This window comes from Halichoerus grypus, chromosome 4 (assembly GCF_964656455.1).
Source record: "Halichoerus grypus chromosome 4, mHalGry1.hap1.1, whole genome shotgun sequence".
In the NCBI taxonomy this organism is placed as follows: Eukaryota; Metazoa; Chordata; class Mammalia; order Carnivora; family Phocidae; genus Halichoerus; species Halichoerus grypus.
In genome coordinates this window covers 54,955,825-54,971,328 of record NC_135715.1, presented here as the reverse complement: position 1 = coordinate 54,971,328, position 15,504 = coordinate 54,955,825, and the positions used below count along the sequence as shown (strand labels likewise).

Here is a 15,504-nt window from a genome sequence, read left to right as displayed (position 1 = left end):
TTAGAAGGTGGCCAGCATGCACAGAAATGGCAAGGGCAGAAAGACTATGGGCAGACACTGAAAGCATCCATGGTATTTATGCCACAATCCCTAATCCATGGGATTGTCGGCAATGTCGGCAGTCACACAACCATGGGAGTCTGTTCCTAACTCGGGAATAAAAGAAAAATCCTTCATTTAGAGGCTGCAGAAAAAACTGCCCTAAATCACCAGGCGTTTTCCTTTGCTGAACAGTATAGGTGTTCCTCTCAAGAAACTGTTTATGGTACGTAACAAGTTACATAGTAAGAAAAACTTACCAAATCCTCATAAGCAGTAAGGTTTCTGTAGTTATATAAAAGAAACCAAAACTGCGGGGCGCAGTCGGTTACGCAACCAGCTCTTGGTTTTGGCTCAGGTCATGATCTCAGGGTCACAGGACTGAGCCCCACATTGGGCTCTGCACTCAGTGTGGAGTCGGCTGGAGCTTCTCTATCCCTCTCCCTCTGCCCCTCCCGCTCATGCATGTGCTTGCCCGCTCGCTCTCTCACTCACCCTCTCTCTCTCTCGCTCTCTCTCAAATAAATAAATAAATCTTAAAAAAAAAAAGAAAAGAAAAGAAACCGAAGCTGTAAACAACTCTGCATGGTGTGTTGTTTTTCTGTATGAGCAGAGAAGGGTATAACTTCTAACCATAAAATATTCTCAAGACAAGACTCTTTTAGAGGGGGAGGGGGAAAATGTGAACACAGAATGTGTCTGTAGGGGTTTTTGCTCACTTCTTCTCTTGGAATAGCTAATGATACAATATAAGCAAGGAACTGTGGACTGATACACATACATAGAGCTTTTTTTTTTTTTTAAGATTTTTTTATTTATTTGACAGACACAGTGAGAGAGGGAACACAAGCAAGGGGAGTGGGAGTGGGAGAAGCAGGCTTCCCGCAGGGCAGGGAGCCCGATGCAGGGCTCGATCCCAGGACCCTGGGATCACGACCTGAGCTGAAGGCAGACGCTTAACGACTGAGCCACCCAGGCGCCCTATAGAGACCTCTTAAAAAAATAATAATAATCAGCTGCATTTCTTTTCAAACACAGCAGTCTTGCAGAGCACGCTGGCTCTCTTAGTATTTCACCTCTGGACAGGCCACAGTTGTCTAGTTCTAGCATCTGGTAAGAACATGGAAGAATGAGTTTTTCTTTCAGAACTTAAAAATGTTCATTAAGTTGTTTTGCATTAAAGACATATAAACTGATCTGACTTTCAAGAGATTTTAAACTTAACCTCAGAGGTCTCTCTATCCTTCTTGCTCAATTTATTTTATTTTGCAAGTAAGAAATATTGTAAATTGAGGTTTGTATACAAACTGTATATAATGTCCCCACTGTTTATACTGACATATAGTGATACAGTCCCTATCATATTAACTATCTAAATTAATGAATATTTTTTTTTTTTTTAAAGATTTATTTTTTTATTTATTTATTTGAGACAGAGAGAATGAGAGAGAGAGAGCACATGAGAGGGGGGAGGGTCAGAGGGAGAAGCAGGCTCCCTGCTGAGCAGGGAGCCCGATGCGGGACTCGATCCCAGGACTCCAGGATCATGACCTGAGCCGAAGGCAGTCGCTTAACCAACTGAGCCACCCAGGCGCCCTAAATTAATGAATATTTTTTATTCCATTCATCATATAAATTCTTATACCACCTGCTTTTATTTTATTGTTAACCTTTGTTTTAAAAGCCCTCTATTCTTTAGAGATTGGTCATATTGCATTAAAATTTTCTTCTTCATAAATGCATCCATTTACTAATGTTAACTATATATAATCTGAAAATAATCCAAATACATTCAGTAAACACAGCTCAGGAACCCCCCCCATCAACGACGACACAAGTTAGACATCAGTGCCTCAGTACAGCTCTAGAAATGATTTCTTTTTTGTCTTTTTTAGTTGACACCCAATGTTCTGTCACTTCTTTATCAGCCAAATTCCTTAAACAGTTCTACAGAGGGTGCTCACGCCTTCATAGTAATATAAATGACTTGATGAATCGTATTTTCTCCAGTGGTACCTTTACAAGTGAACATTGTGAGCTGTGCAACTGCAAACCACTGTGATTTCAGATAGAACTGAACCATACATCAGAAGAGGGGAAAAAATCAAGGAACGTTGGAATTTGAGCATGACAGCTCCCACTGACTAGATCTATGATGATACTGGAATTACTGGGGTTTTTTTTTTTTAAGCCCTGCACTGGGCTCTGTGCTGAGCGAGGAGCCTGTTTAAGATTCCCTCTCCCTCTGCTCCTCTCCCCCCTCCTTTCTTTCTCTCCTCTCTATAAATCTATCAATCAGTCAGTCATCCTGTGAGATACAAAGGGCAGCGGCTGTGGTATAGCTGAAACAAGATGAACTGTACTACTTCTCTACTACTGTATATGCTTAAAATTTTTCCACAATGAAAACTTAAAGAAAAAAATGGGGATGGGGGAAGGGAAAAGAAAGTTTATTTTTCTTTCCTGGTAAGCTTTCATTATTATTCTTTCTTTCCTTTTTTTTAGAGATGGGGAGAGGACAGAGGAGGGGGGTAGAGGGGGAGGGAGAGAAAGAATCTTAAGCAGGTTCCATGCCCAGCACAGAGCCTGATGCTGGGCTCCATCTCACGACCCTGAGATCATGACCTGAGCTAAAATCAAGAGTCGGATGCTTAACTGACTGAGCCACCCAGGCGACCGTTTCCTGGTAAGCTTTTACCATGAATAGCCCTACAGATAATTCTGCTCTACTAATATACTAATATATAGGTGAGAAATCAGCCACATTTCAACTTTATATTGCTTTTTCTCTTTACTAAATATGAATCTTTAAGCTTAAAGAATTAAATCAAGCTTGAATTAAAGTGGATGAGATAGGAGACAAGCCATATCTTTCTTAAATGTAAGAACTTTTTCATGAGCAATAAAAAGCCATGTGTAAATCACCGTATTTTTTTGCTCTAAGAGTTTTCTTCAGTCAGAACTTGTACAAAGAAAAATGTGCTTTTGTGATCATGGTAAACACCCCAAACTGTTTTAAAGAAGTAATGTGACAAACAATGGCTAGTGAAAAAATACGGTACTTAAGAGTAGATTTTTTAAAAAATCCATATAAAGATAAAACCTCAAGGGTAGTCTCCTAAAAGCAAACAAATTTCTTCTGACACAATAAGAGAAGAAAAGCAGCAGGAGGAGAGGGAGAGGAGGAGGAGGAGAACAAAAACAATTACTGGGGAGGTAAACAGGTTTTGGTCACTCCTGTTGGCACCTTCAAAAAAACCCCATTTATTTTATGACTTTAACATCACCAGTAGTTATATCAAATAGCTTGTCTGCTAAAAATAAAAATAGTTTCTCTTATATGAGACCATGGTTTCTCATCCTTGGCACTACTGACATTTTGGGCTGGGGAGTTCTTTGTTGTGAGGGGCTGTCCTGTGCACGTAGGATGTTCAGCGGCATTCCTGATCATTAGTTAGATGCCAGTAACAGTCAGCTGTGACAATCAAAAATGTCTCCAGAAGCTGCCAAAGTTGCCCCCAGGTAGGAACCGCTGCATATAAAGATATACACCTAGAAAGCAGCAGATTAAAAATATATTCATAATCTGCAGACAATGATTAGACAGATTATTTTTGTTTCTGCAAGGCAAATCCAATAGGGAATTTATGAAGGAACTGAGGTTTATAGTAGGTAAAACTATTTATCACTGTGATAAAAAAAAAACAGTAACAGTGATACATAGCCTTATAGAGCCTGGGGAGGTAAAATTTAACAGGGCAATGATGGGGGAGGAGTGCAAATATGTATGAATAAAGTGAACTTAATATCTTTTTACATAAGTAGTTTGCTCTTAATCACTGAGAGCATGTTAAAAAATCTACCATAATCCCTCAAACTGGGTGGTACATACAGGATTCCTTTTATTATTCTACTTCAGTGTTTGTGTAAAATCCAAAATAAAAAGTTAAATTTCTTCCATTCTCTTTCTCCCCCTCCCTTTTTTTTTTTTTGATGCTGCCTTTTAATCACAAAACTGATCTTGCATTTACACTGAAAACAACTAATATGAGGATCAAGGGCACAAGCTTATAAGCTGCACGATTTAGTCAAGTTATATCCTATGTAAACCCCAATTCTCTCATCAATAAAATAACAATGGTACCTACACCTCACAGGTTCATTGCATGAAATAAATGAAATAATTCATGTAAAGTGCTCACCATAGTGAACAAAATATGTCTCAGTGGGTTACCTATTTCTGTTAGCTATCACTGCTTAATGATAAAAGATATAAATGCTGTAAATATTTACACCTCGATAAGATGTTCCTTCAATTCTTCCAAATCAAATAGCTACGAAAATATAAAATGACACTAGGCACTTTGTATCATGGTCAGTGTAATCAAGAATATAGTTCAAATGTAGGCTTCAAACTCATTTTGGTAGCCCTTCCTATTCTGTTATGATGTAGCTTTTTGTCAGCACTGGGTACCCTAAAAGTGGGACTAATGAGACTGTAGGGAAAGGGGCTGCTACTTTTTTTTTTTCTTACATGGAAGCCTTCAGTACTCTATCCATGTTTATTTTTAAATATATATGCGACTTGCATCTTATTTCTACTGGACAGTACTTTTCGAAAAAATAAACTCTACCCCCAGCGTGGGACTCAAACTCACAACCCCAAGATTTAGAATCACATGCTCTACCGACTGAGCCAGCCAGGTGCCCCTCATATTCTTTATTTTGAAAATATGTATAAGGGGGTGCCTGGGTGGCTCAGTCATGATCCCAGGGTCCTGGGATGGAGTCCCATGTTGGGCTCTCTGCTCAGCAGGGAACCTGATTCTCCCTCTCCCTCTGCCTGCAGCTCCCTCTGCTTATGTGCGCTCACTCTGTCAAATAAATAAATAAAATGTTTAAAATAAAATGAAATAAAATAAAATAAGATAAAAACATGTATTCGGGCACCTGGCTGGCTCAGTTGGTGGAGCATGCGACTCTTGATCTTGGGGTGGTGAGTTCGAGCCCCACACTGGGTGAGGCGCCTACTTAAAAAAATAAAAATTAAAAAAAATATGAATTGCTTTTTAAAGTAATAAATTTTAAAGTCTCAGATTCTTTTTTCTGTGGGGAATTACTGTATTAGTACTATTACCATATCAACAGAATACAGTTTCAAGCAATAAAAGTATAAAGCCAACCAAGTAATGTGTCTTCTCTTTCTATAATGAGAGGCTGAGACGGAGAAAGAAAAATCAGCTACACTGCATTTTCTCCATTTTAAATTTTGATATAAGAATAACACACTTATGCTCAAAGAACTAGAGACAAAACCATGTCTCTGTGCAACAATCTTGGATGAGGTTTAAATAAAAAATAATGGCAATAAAGTTATTTGAAAGAGCCAAAGAAAATGACTTTCAAAAAATGAAGATAGTTTAAAACAATTAAGATAGTTTTAAATTAACATCGTTTCAAGACTTAGTTTTAATACCTCAAGTACTATACACTGTAAAATTGATTTTACCATATTGTATTTGTTTTGTTAAGAAGCCAAGGTCTTCCTAAGATCTTAAGTATACATGAATCAAAACAAAGAACCAACTTTAAACCCTGGAAGCTATAGAAAATCAAAAGGAAAAAAGAGAAACCTGTTCGTACAGCCTATCAGTCCCTCCAGGTATAATAAAAACCTCCTAAGTTCTTCTCAACGGCTTTACAAAACAGAAAATTAGGTTTGATGATAAAAAATGAGCATCACAGAATTTTAGGAATAGGCAAGTAAAACACACAATAAAGATAAAAACTCGATGCTTTCTAATATCCTCCATAAAAATCACAAACAAGGATACAGAGAAGACAGAGGTCCAAAATAAAGTTAGTTATTTAGTAGAAATCACAACCCAAACTTCCAGTAGATTTTAGGCAATAAAATTTAAGTGGAATTTATGAATAACGGAACTGGAAATTTAGGTTACTTTAACAAATTCATAGCAATGACTAAAACTGACAAAAAGCCAAATGTGTAATATTCCTTGCATAAATTATAGATCAATTCTTCTGAAGAATAATACTATAAATATTATCTAACTCATATTCAAAACATTGACAGCGTGATTACCACAATACAGATATAGAAGAGACTACATTACCAAAATAAAAAATGCATGGGTGGCAAGGCTAACACAAAATTTAAATGTCTTCTTTTATCCTTATACTTTTCACTGATCAATCAGTATTTCTCACATGGGATTGAATTTTTAAGTTTCTCATTCATAATTACTTTTTTTTTAAATTTATTTATTTTTTATTTATTTGACAGAGAGAGAGACAGCGAGAGAGGGAACACAAGCAAGGGGAGTGTGAGAGGGAGAAGCAGGCTTCCCGTGGAGTGAGGAGCCCAATGCGGGGCTCGATCCCAGGACCCTGGGATCACGACCTGAGCCGAAGGCAGACGCTTAACGACTGAGCCACCCAGGCGCCCCATAATTACTTTTGATCACATAATTTATACTAAATTCCAGGGAATAAAAAGAATTCACAAAGAAACAAAAGAAACAACAAAGAGGCTTGTCAAGATATATGCTACACCAAAAAAAGCTCTATTCAATATAAGCACTGAACTTTCCTAATTGCTACAAATTTGGACGACACTACTTAAACTATCTCTAAAGAATTTTGTTTTCTTCTAATACATACATAAGTCCTGGAGATCTAATACAGTACAGGGACCACAGACAACAAAACTCTACTGTAAACATTAAACTTGCTGAGAGATTAGATTTCAAATGTTCTCAGTAATAGAGGACATGTTAATTATGTGACATGATAGAGGTGTTAGCTAATGCTACAATGGCGGTCATACTGCAGTATAAATGTATCACTTCAATATGCTGTACACTTTCACTTATACAATGTTACATGTCAATTATATCTCAATTTTAAAAATTATCCTTATTTTCTACTTTCTCCTTTCTTTTTAAGTGATAATTTCTAAAATACATTATTGTGGGGTACTTGGGTGGCTCAGTCGGTGAAGTGTCTGCCTTCAGCTCGGGTCATGATCCCAGGGTCCCAGGATGGAGTCCTACATCGGGCTCCCTGCTCAGCGGGGAGTCTGCTTCTCCCTCTCCCACCCCCTGCTCATGCTCTCTCTCTCAAATAAAAATAAAATCTTAAAAAAGTAAAACATATTATTATGTATCAAAAAATAGAATTTTGTTTTCTTCAGTAAAACTGTTAAGATTTTTGTTGTAAGCGACTGCAGACTCTCACAATGAGTCACAATAATATGCACTAAACTCCAGGACAATGGTTACCTCTGGATAGGGAGATGGGATGGGACCAGGAAAAAGAAAATGGGATGTCAACTATACCTAAAACATTTTATATCCTTAAAAAAAATATGGCAAATATCAACAGTTACGAAATACAGCTGTTACACACTAGTTATACTATTCTCTAGTTTATTATAGGTTTGAAATATTTCATTAAAAAAAGTAAATCAGCCTTAATGAATTTAATTTGTGATTCCAAATCTAAATGTTATCCTTCAATTCAGATTTTTTCTTTTTCTCCTCACCTTCATCCCCAAATTATTAAATCTACAGTGTATACCAAACATGTAATTATGCATGCATACCTGAATATGAAAAGAATATAAACATGCCTTTTACTGTCTTTCTAGGCACTGAATAAAGGAACATTTTCTGCTATTAGATTTAACTTCAGAGAGTAGACCTGGCTCTGGCAGTTGGCAGAAATTTCAAAGCTGAACCAGCCACAAAACTTGGTGGCAGTTCAGGAAATACACAAAACACTAAAGTCATACATTTTTGCTTCAATCTGCTCTTCCTGAGAAGTATAAGACTGCCAGAAACTGGTATGATTCCAAATATTCAGTGGCATGGCCGTTACTCAAGAGTAAGCAAAAAATCTGGCTTCCTTACTCCTTCTACAGGGATTTTTGCACATAATGAGGAAGAGTGGAAAGCCTGGGGGCAGCCACACAAACTATGATTATCAGACTCAGGTATCTGGAAGATATTTTCTCAAAAATGAATGGAATAAGCCCAACCTTTCTTTTTCTTTCGAAGATTTTATTTATTTGATAGAGACACAGCGAGAGAGGGAACACAAGCAGGGGGAGTGGGAGAGGGAGATGCAGGCTTCCCACAGAGCAGGGAGCCCGATGTGGGGCTCGATCCCAGGACCCTGGGATCATGACCTGAGGCGAAGGCAGACGCTTAACGACTGAGCCACCCAGGCACCCCTAAGCCCAACCTTTCAGAGAAACAACCAAGAGTATTTGATGCCATTAATAAAATTCAACTTTCAAAATGAAAATCAGCAGTTTTGAAAAATGTATACCCACCATAAGCTTGACAGCTATCTAAACCTAAAGATTTTCTTATTCAATCAGTGATGCTAATGAATGCAAAATTTGGTATTATGTATCAACATGTGGAAGAAGTGCATAACTCAGTGAACCAACATTCTCCAAATGATGGACATATGATGTTACAAAATCATGCACAGGTAAAAGATCCATTCAAAGTACTAGATAAAACCTATGGATTTTTTTTTTTTAAAGATTTTATTTATTCATTTGAGAGAGAGAGAGAGACAGAGAGAGCACAAGCAGGGGGAGCAGCAGAGGGAGAGGGAGAGGCAGGCTCCCCGCTGAGCTGGGAGCCCGATATGGGACTCGATCCCAGGACCTGGAGATCATGACCTGAGCCGAAGGCAGACACTTAACCATCTGAGCCACCCAGGCGCCCCTTTTTTTTTTTTTAAGATTTTATTTGGCAGAGAGAAAGAGAGCACAAGCAGGGGGAACCACAGGTAGAGGGAGAGGGAGAAGCAGACTCCCCACTGATCAGGGAGCCCGATTCAGGGCTCAATCCCAGGACCCTGGGATCAAGACCTGAGCAGAAGGCAGATGCCTAACAGACTGAGCCACCCAGGCACCCCAAAACCTATGGATTTCAGTGTAACAAAGTATAAAAAGTTTACTGATCTGGTTTCAAATTCTATACTGCAACAAACCTTTAAGAAACTACCCCTTATAGAATTTTGGTGTGATATCAAAAGAATACGCAAAATTATCCGAAAATTTCATTAATTACTCCTCCCTTTTGTAACTTCATATTTGTAAGAAGTCAGATTTTCTTCAGTTACTTCAACCAAAATTAATATACCAGTATATGCAGAAGTGGACAGGGGAATCCAGCTTGTCTTTTTAAGCCAGACATTAATGTGATTTGCAAAATGCCACATTTCCCCCTAGTTTTTTCTTGAAAACAGGTTTTATTCGTAAAAATGTTACTTCCTGAAACCAAAAGTTCAAGAACCACTGCACTAAAGGGATACAAAATAATTACAATAAATTGTAAATTGTAAACAATTTTGTTTACAATAAATTGTAAACAATTACAATAATAATAATTACAATAATTACAATACAAAATAATTACAATTACAATTATGATACATAAGGCTAAATAAAATCTGAGTCCCATTGCATGGTAACTAGTAATAAGCATATGGTGCAGATTTAAGCAATAGAACGTAACTCATGTCTAAAGGCAATGATAGGAAAAAAAAAAATTCAACAAAAGAAGAAACAGCTTGGGACGCCTGGGTGGTTCAGTCAGTTAAGCGTCTGCCTTCGGCTCAGGTCATGATCCTAGGGTCCTGGGATAGAGTCCCACATCGGGCCCCCTCTGCCTGCTGCTCCCCTTGCTTGTGCTCTCTCTCTCTCTCTCTCTAACAAATAAATAAATAAAATCTTTAAAAAAAAAAAGAAGAAGAAGAAGAAACAGGTGTAGTTTGAACACGAAGAACCACATACACATCTAAGTAAAACTTAATCCAAACCTCTGCAAATTATACAACTAATATCCCATTCTCAACAAATGGGGGAAATGTATCAAGTTAATGTTTCCCACTAACAAAAATTCAACTTGAAATAAAAACACTACCTATATTTATCCTTCATTTACCATTCTTACAGGATAATCCACACAAGGCACATTATAAATTATACAGTATTTCCAACATGACTGGTAATTCAGCATCTTCAAAGAGCATTCCCACAGATATAACAGTTTTCTTCAAATTCAAACTAACACATCTAAGACAAATAGGTGTTGGTATATGTTACCAAATTCAGGCTTGAAAGTAAATAAGGCAGGCCACCACCAAATAAATTCTCACATACTTCCAATTATCTCAGCTGCTAGAGTATCCAGGGAATAGGGATTATTATTATGTGTACAGTGGTTAACCAACTGTTACAGGACACACTGCTGAACTACTCTGATTAGCAAAAAGAAAGTAAAGAAATCAACTGTGCCAAAATAAAAATATAACGAGCAAGAAATAAAGTGAGAAACAAAGAAGCCTGCTTCTCCCTCTCCCACTCCCCCTGCTTGTGCTCCTGCTCTCGCTATCTCTCTGTCAAATAAATAAAATCTTAAAAAAAAAAAAAAAAAAAAAGTAAATCAGATCAAATCTCTATTCTGCTCAAAACCTCCAGTGGCTCCCCCTTTCGCTCAGAATAAAATCCCAAATCCTTCCGGGTTTACAAATCCTTTCATTATCTGCCACTGCCAACTCCCTTCCTCTCTAGCCTACTACTACTTATTCCTCTTCCTGTTGGCCCATCTATTCCACCCCACACTGACCTCCTTGCTATTCCTGGAATGTGCCAGGCTCGCTCCCACCTTAGGGCAAATGTGTTCCCTCTGCCTTGAAAACTCCTAACTGGCTAACTAACTCCATATGGCTAAGTCATCTGAAGGAGTTCAAGGCTGTTCAAATACCATCTTCTCAATGGGCCCATGCTGACCACACTGTTTAAACTTGCAAGCCCCAGGGTGCCTGGCTGGCTCAGTCGGTAGAGCATTCAACTCTTGATCTCAGGGGTTGAGAGTTGAAGCCCATGTTGGTTGAGTACAGAGCTTACTTAAAAATAAAATAAAATATTAAACTTGATAGTCCCACCTTCAACCCAGTACTCCTGATCCCATTTTCTGCTTTTCTCCCAGATAATTCACCACCTTCTAGACTGCGATACGATTTACTCATTACATTTATTATTTGTTGCTGTTTCCTCTTACTAAAATGTAAGCACAATGAAGAGGCTGGGATTTTGCTCACTAAAGTATCCCAAGTCTAAATAAAAGAGGTCCTGCAAACAGTAGCTACAAATATCAGTTTGTTGAAAATGCTGCAGAGGGGTCAAAGATAATGAAAATTTAGAGCAAAAACGCCACTGTGGTTCTATCAGCTCTAATCCTGCCCATCTCCTCCAATATTGTCTAACTCAGTAATGGTCTCACCACTTACCAAGATGCTCAAGCCAAAAACGCCTGGAAACCATTCTGGACTTCCCACTCACCCAATTCTCCCGATTAATTCATCACCAAAAACTGTCTACTATCTCTAGAACCGGATTCTCTTTTCCACACCCACTGCACCAATTCAAACTTTTTCATCTCTAAACTAGACTATCAAGTACACAACTGAGCTATTTTGCTTTGACATAACCAGGACTATTTAATGGATTTTAGATAGATTATGACCAAGTATGACAGGCAGGAGAAAGCAAAGTGAAGAACAGGATATCTGAAGGCAAGAAAAATGTATTTTATCTTTACTTTCTTTCCTCCTATTCAAGGCACGCTTATCTCAAGGTCCAGCTCAAATATTATCTCCACTTTTGAAGTCTTTCCTAGTTCTTGCAATTAAAGTACTCTTTTTTCTTCTTTATACATAGCTCCATTAGAACACTTTCTGTAGTGAGTATTTTTTCCACATACCAGTTGCCCAGCTGAACAGAAGTCTAGTCTTATTTTTTTATTAAAGATTTTTATTTATTTATTTGAGAGAGAGAGAATGAGAGACAGCACAAGCAGGGGAAGGGGCAGAGCAAGAAGCAGACTTCCCACTGAGCAGGGAGCCCGACAGGCTTGATCCCAGGACCCGGGACCATGACCCAAGCCGGAGGCCGACGCTCAACCAACTAAGCCACCCAGGCACTCCAAGTCTAGTCTTATTCTAACACAGGACCTAGCATTGAAAATATCTGTTAAACAGATGAATGAACAACAACTTTTAGTCTAGAATTTGCAATTATAAAGAAAACCTAAGTTTGAACAAAGGTAGGGGTGTAAATTATTTAAAAAATCGAAGTTATTTAATTACCAATGGTAGATTAAAATACTAAACCAAAGACCCAAGGGGAAAAAAATAAAGACCAAACACATGAGGAATTTCTCCCTAGACAAGGGTAGAGAGATAAGGATACTAGCTAATAAAAATATTTAATAGGGAAATAGATTTAGAATTTCATAGAGAAATGTGGAGTAGAAAAAGGGCTAACCCCAAATAGTCCTTAAAAATAAAACATGTTCCCTCAGATAGGAATACTCAACTAGAAACAAACTGTGTTCATAAAACACTCATGAAATCCAGTTATAAGGAGACAATGTAAAAGATATCATCAGTCCCTCTAATTCCATCCCCACAAAGATACTCTAATATGTAGAACTGAATCATTAGAAAAACTGGCTCAAGGGGACCTCTCAAAAACCAGCGAAATGTATATTAATAGAAGGAATAAAGTTATTAAAATTAAACTCAACACACTGAACAAATGAGGTTTTAACTCTTCTTATCAAATTCTACATTTTATAGACCTATGGACTATTAAAAAAAAATGAAGAGCCTAAAAAAGCAATTTTTTATAAGCTCGTACAGCTCTATGCTTGAGGGAAAACATAAAAATATTTAAGATAATGCCTGCTTTATGTATATTTCATTGTAAAATAAATGGCTTTACTCACTGTAAAATGGCTCCGTTATTCATACTTTGGCCAGTTCCTGATCAACCAAGTTAATACTAGAGTGTGGACTCTGAAGCTTTTTTGGGTCACAGACCCCTCTGAGTCTCCAATGAAAGCTACAGGCCTGTCCCACAGAAGAATATGCATACATATATATCTTTTCATTTTTTTTAAGTAGGCTCCACACCCAGTGCAGGCCCAATACAAGGCTCAAACACAGAACTGTGAGATCAAGCCCTGAGCTGAGATCAAGAGTGGGATGCTCAATAGACTGAGCCACCCAGGCAACCCTATATCTAGCATTTTAAATATGTCATGCAGTCACCGAGCCTCTGCTGTCTACTCATGACTTCCTAGAGATTCAAAGAACTCAGCTGTGGAACTGAGACCTTAAAGATTAGAAATGGCAAATGACATAGTACTCCTCCGAAAAGGAAATAAACTGTTAATTACAACTCTACAGAGCTTTCTTCTCGGTCATCGAGGCAATCAAAAAACACCGAACATAAAAATCTCTACTGGCTGAAGTTCATCAAATGATATACACACAGATGAGCTAAAATGCACGCACATGCCTTAATAAACTTGAAACCTAAAGTGTTTAAAAATAAGATCTAATATAGGGGCACCTGGCTGGCTTAGTCAGTAGAGCATGCAACACTTGATCTTGGGATCATGAGTTCAAGCCCCACATTGGGCCTAGAGCTTCCTTAAAAAAAAAAAAAAAAAAAAAAATATATATATATATATATATATACACACACACACACACACACACACACACATATACATATGTGTACATATATCCATATGTCTATATATCTTAAAAAATGAGATCTGAAATTAATAACAGTAATAATAATAGTTATTGAGCATTTATTATGTAGAGTGCTGTTCTGTTTTAAAAATTACTATTTATACATAAATGTAAATAATTATTATTACATTTCACAAATAAGGAAAATTAAAGCACAGAAAGGTGCAAGGAGAGCCAAAGAAAAATGACATGAAACAGAAATGACAGAGATTAAGAAGCAAACAATTCCTTATAGTGTGCAGCATCTAACAGCAACTTAGATCTGCATTTGTACTACCAGAGTTCTACAAAGCAAGAACATATTGTCCAAACTCCAGAAAAAGGATGGCAATCTTGATCCTCTTCCATATCCCTGCCAAGGTAATCCTTATAATACCATATTCACTTTGGAGTACACTATAACCAGAAATGTGAACACAAAATGTTCAAAAAGAGCACAATACTAAAGGATTTATAAGATTAAAAATGGAAGATGAATTTTGAGGGTAAAAAAATCTTACCTTTCTAAATCACTGTCCTTTGTATAATAAACCACGCGTTGGAAAAATCAGCAACTTAGTAAAATGTAAAAAAGCTCAAATAAGGTACCTTTCTCTGCAAAGGTAGTTCAAACTTTGTTCAAGGCTCTGCCTCCTGTTTACTGTCTTGGTGCCATATGCCTCTTCTCCATGGACAACCACAAAAGTAGAGAAAACCTCACAGGTTCAATAGGTCTTACTGAATATTACCAATCACAAGACAAATTTGAGTCCTTGGATACACCTATGCTATGCCCTGCATAACGTGGCATACAATAAATATTTGTTGAATAGTTGAATCCTCTCCAAGAGAAAATGAATGTGTTTAACTTTTTCTACCTCCCATAATATTACACTACAAATTACTGTAGCATCAGGATAATGCAATAAAACAAAACTGTTACCTTAAACCACATGATAGAAAAGTTATAATTTACGATTTTGGTTTTTTAAAAAGATTCATTTATTTTATAGAGAAAAAGAGAGAGAGAGAGAGCAGGGGAAGGGGCAGAGGGAGAGAAGCCCCACTGCCACCAACGTGGGGCTCCATCTCACAACTCTGAGATCATGACCTGAGCCAAAACCAGGAGTCTGATGCTCAAACAACTGAGCCACCCAGGCGCCCCTATAGTTTACCATTTTGTTACATTCTATGTCTGGGGGGGGGAGACCGATTTATTTTTTAGATCAGTTTTTACAGCTCCTGGTAATCTAAGACACCACAAAAGATTTATCTGAACATATTTTTTTTAAAACAGTAACATTCTTAACATACTACAATTTTTTACAGCTTTCTTTGTAATGTTTAATGAAGATACATAATCACAAATCATTTTCTTTAGACAACCAATAAACTTAAAAAAAATTTTTTTTATGGTTATTTATTTATTTGACACAGAGAGAACAAGAGACAGACAGAGAGCAAGCACAAGCAGGGGGAATGGCAGGCAGGGGAGAAGCAGGCTCCCCGCTGAGCAAGGAGCCCAATGCGGGGCTCCATCCCAGGACCCTGGGATCATGACCCAAGCCAAAGGCAGCTGCTTAACCGACTGAGCCACCCAGGCACCCCTGAACTTTTTAAATTAGATATGAGAAATTAGTTCCATTAAAATGAGTTGCCCTGCTGTGTTAATAGTAATATTCTAAATTCAGGTAAGGTTAAAAATCAAATAACAATGAAAATAAACATAGATGTACGCTGCAAAAAAGCTTCCTCTGTATTTAATGCACAAACTGAAACACCTGCTTCTGATTTATTGAACTGGTAAAATATCTGAGAGCAAACACACAAAATTTA

General features: G+C 37.6%; 1 protein-coding gene across 2 annotated transcripts in view; it reads right to left on the bottom strand.

The window, feature by feature from the left end:
• Nucleotides 1-15,504, bottom strand: part of GTF2F2 (general transcription factor IIF subunit 2) — a 149,028-nt gene that overhangs the window by 107,152 nt on the left and 26,372 nt on the right. The gene's annotated exons all lie outside the window — the stretch shown is intronic.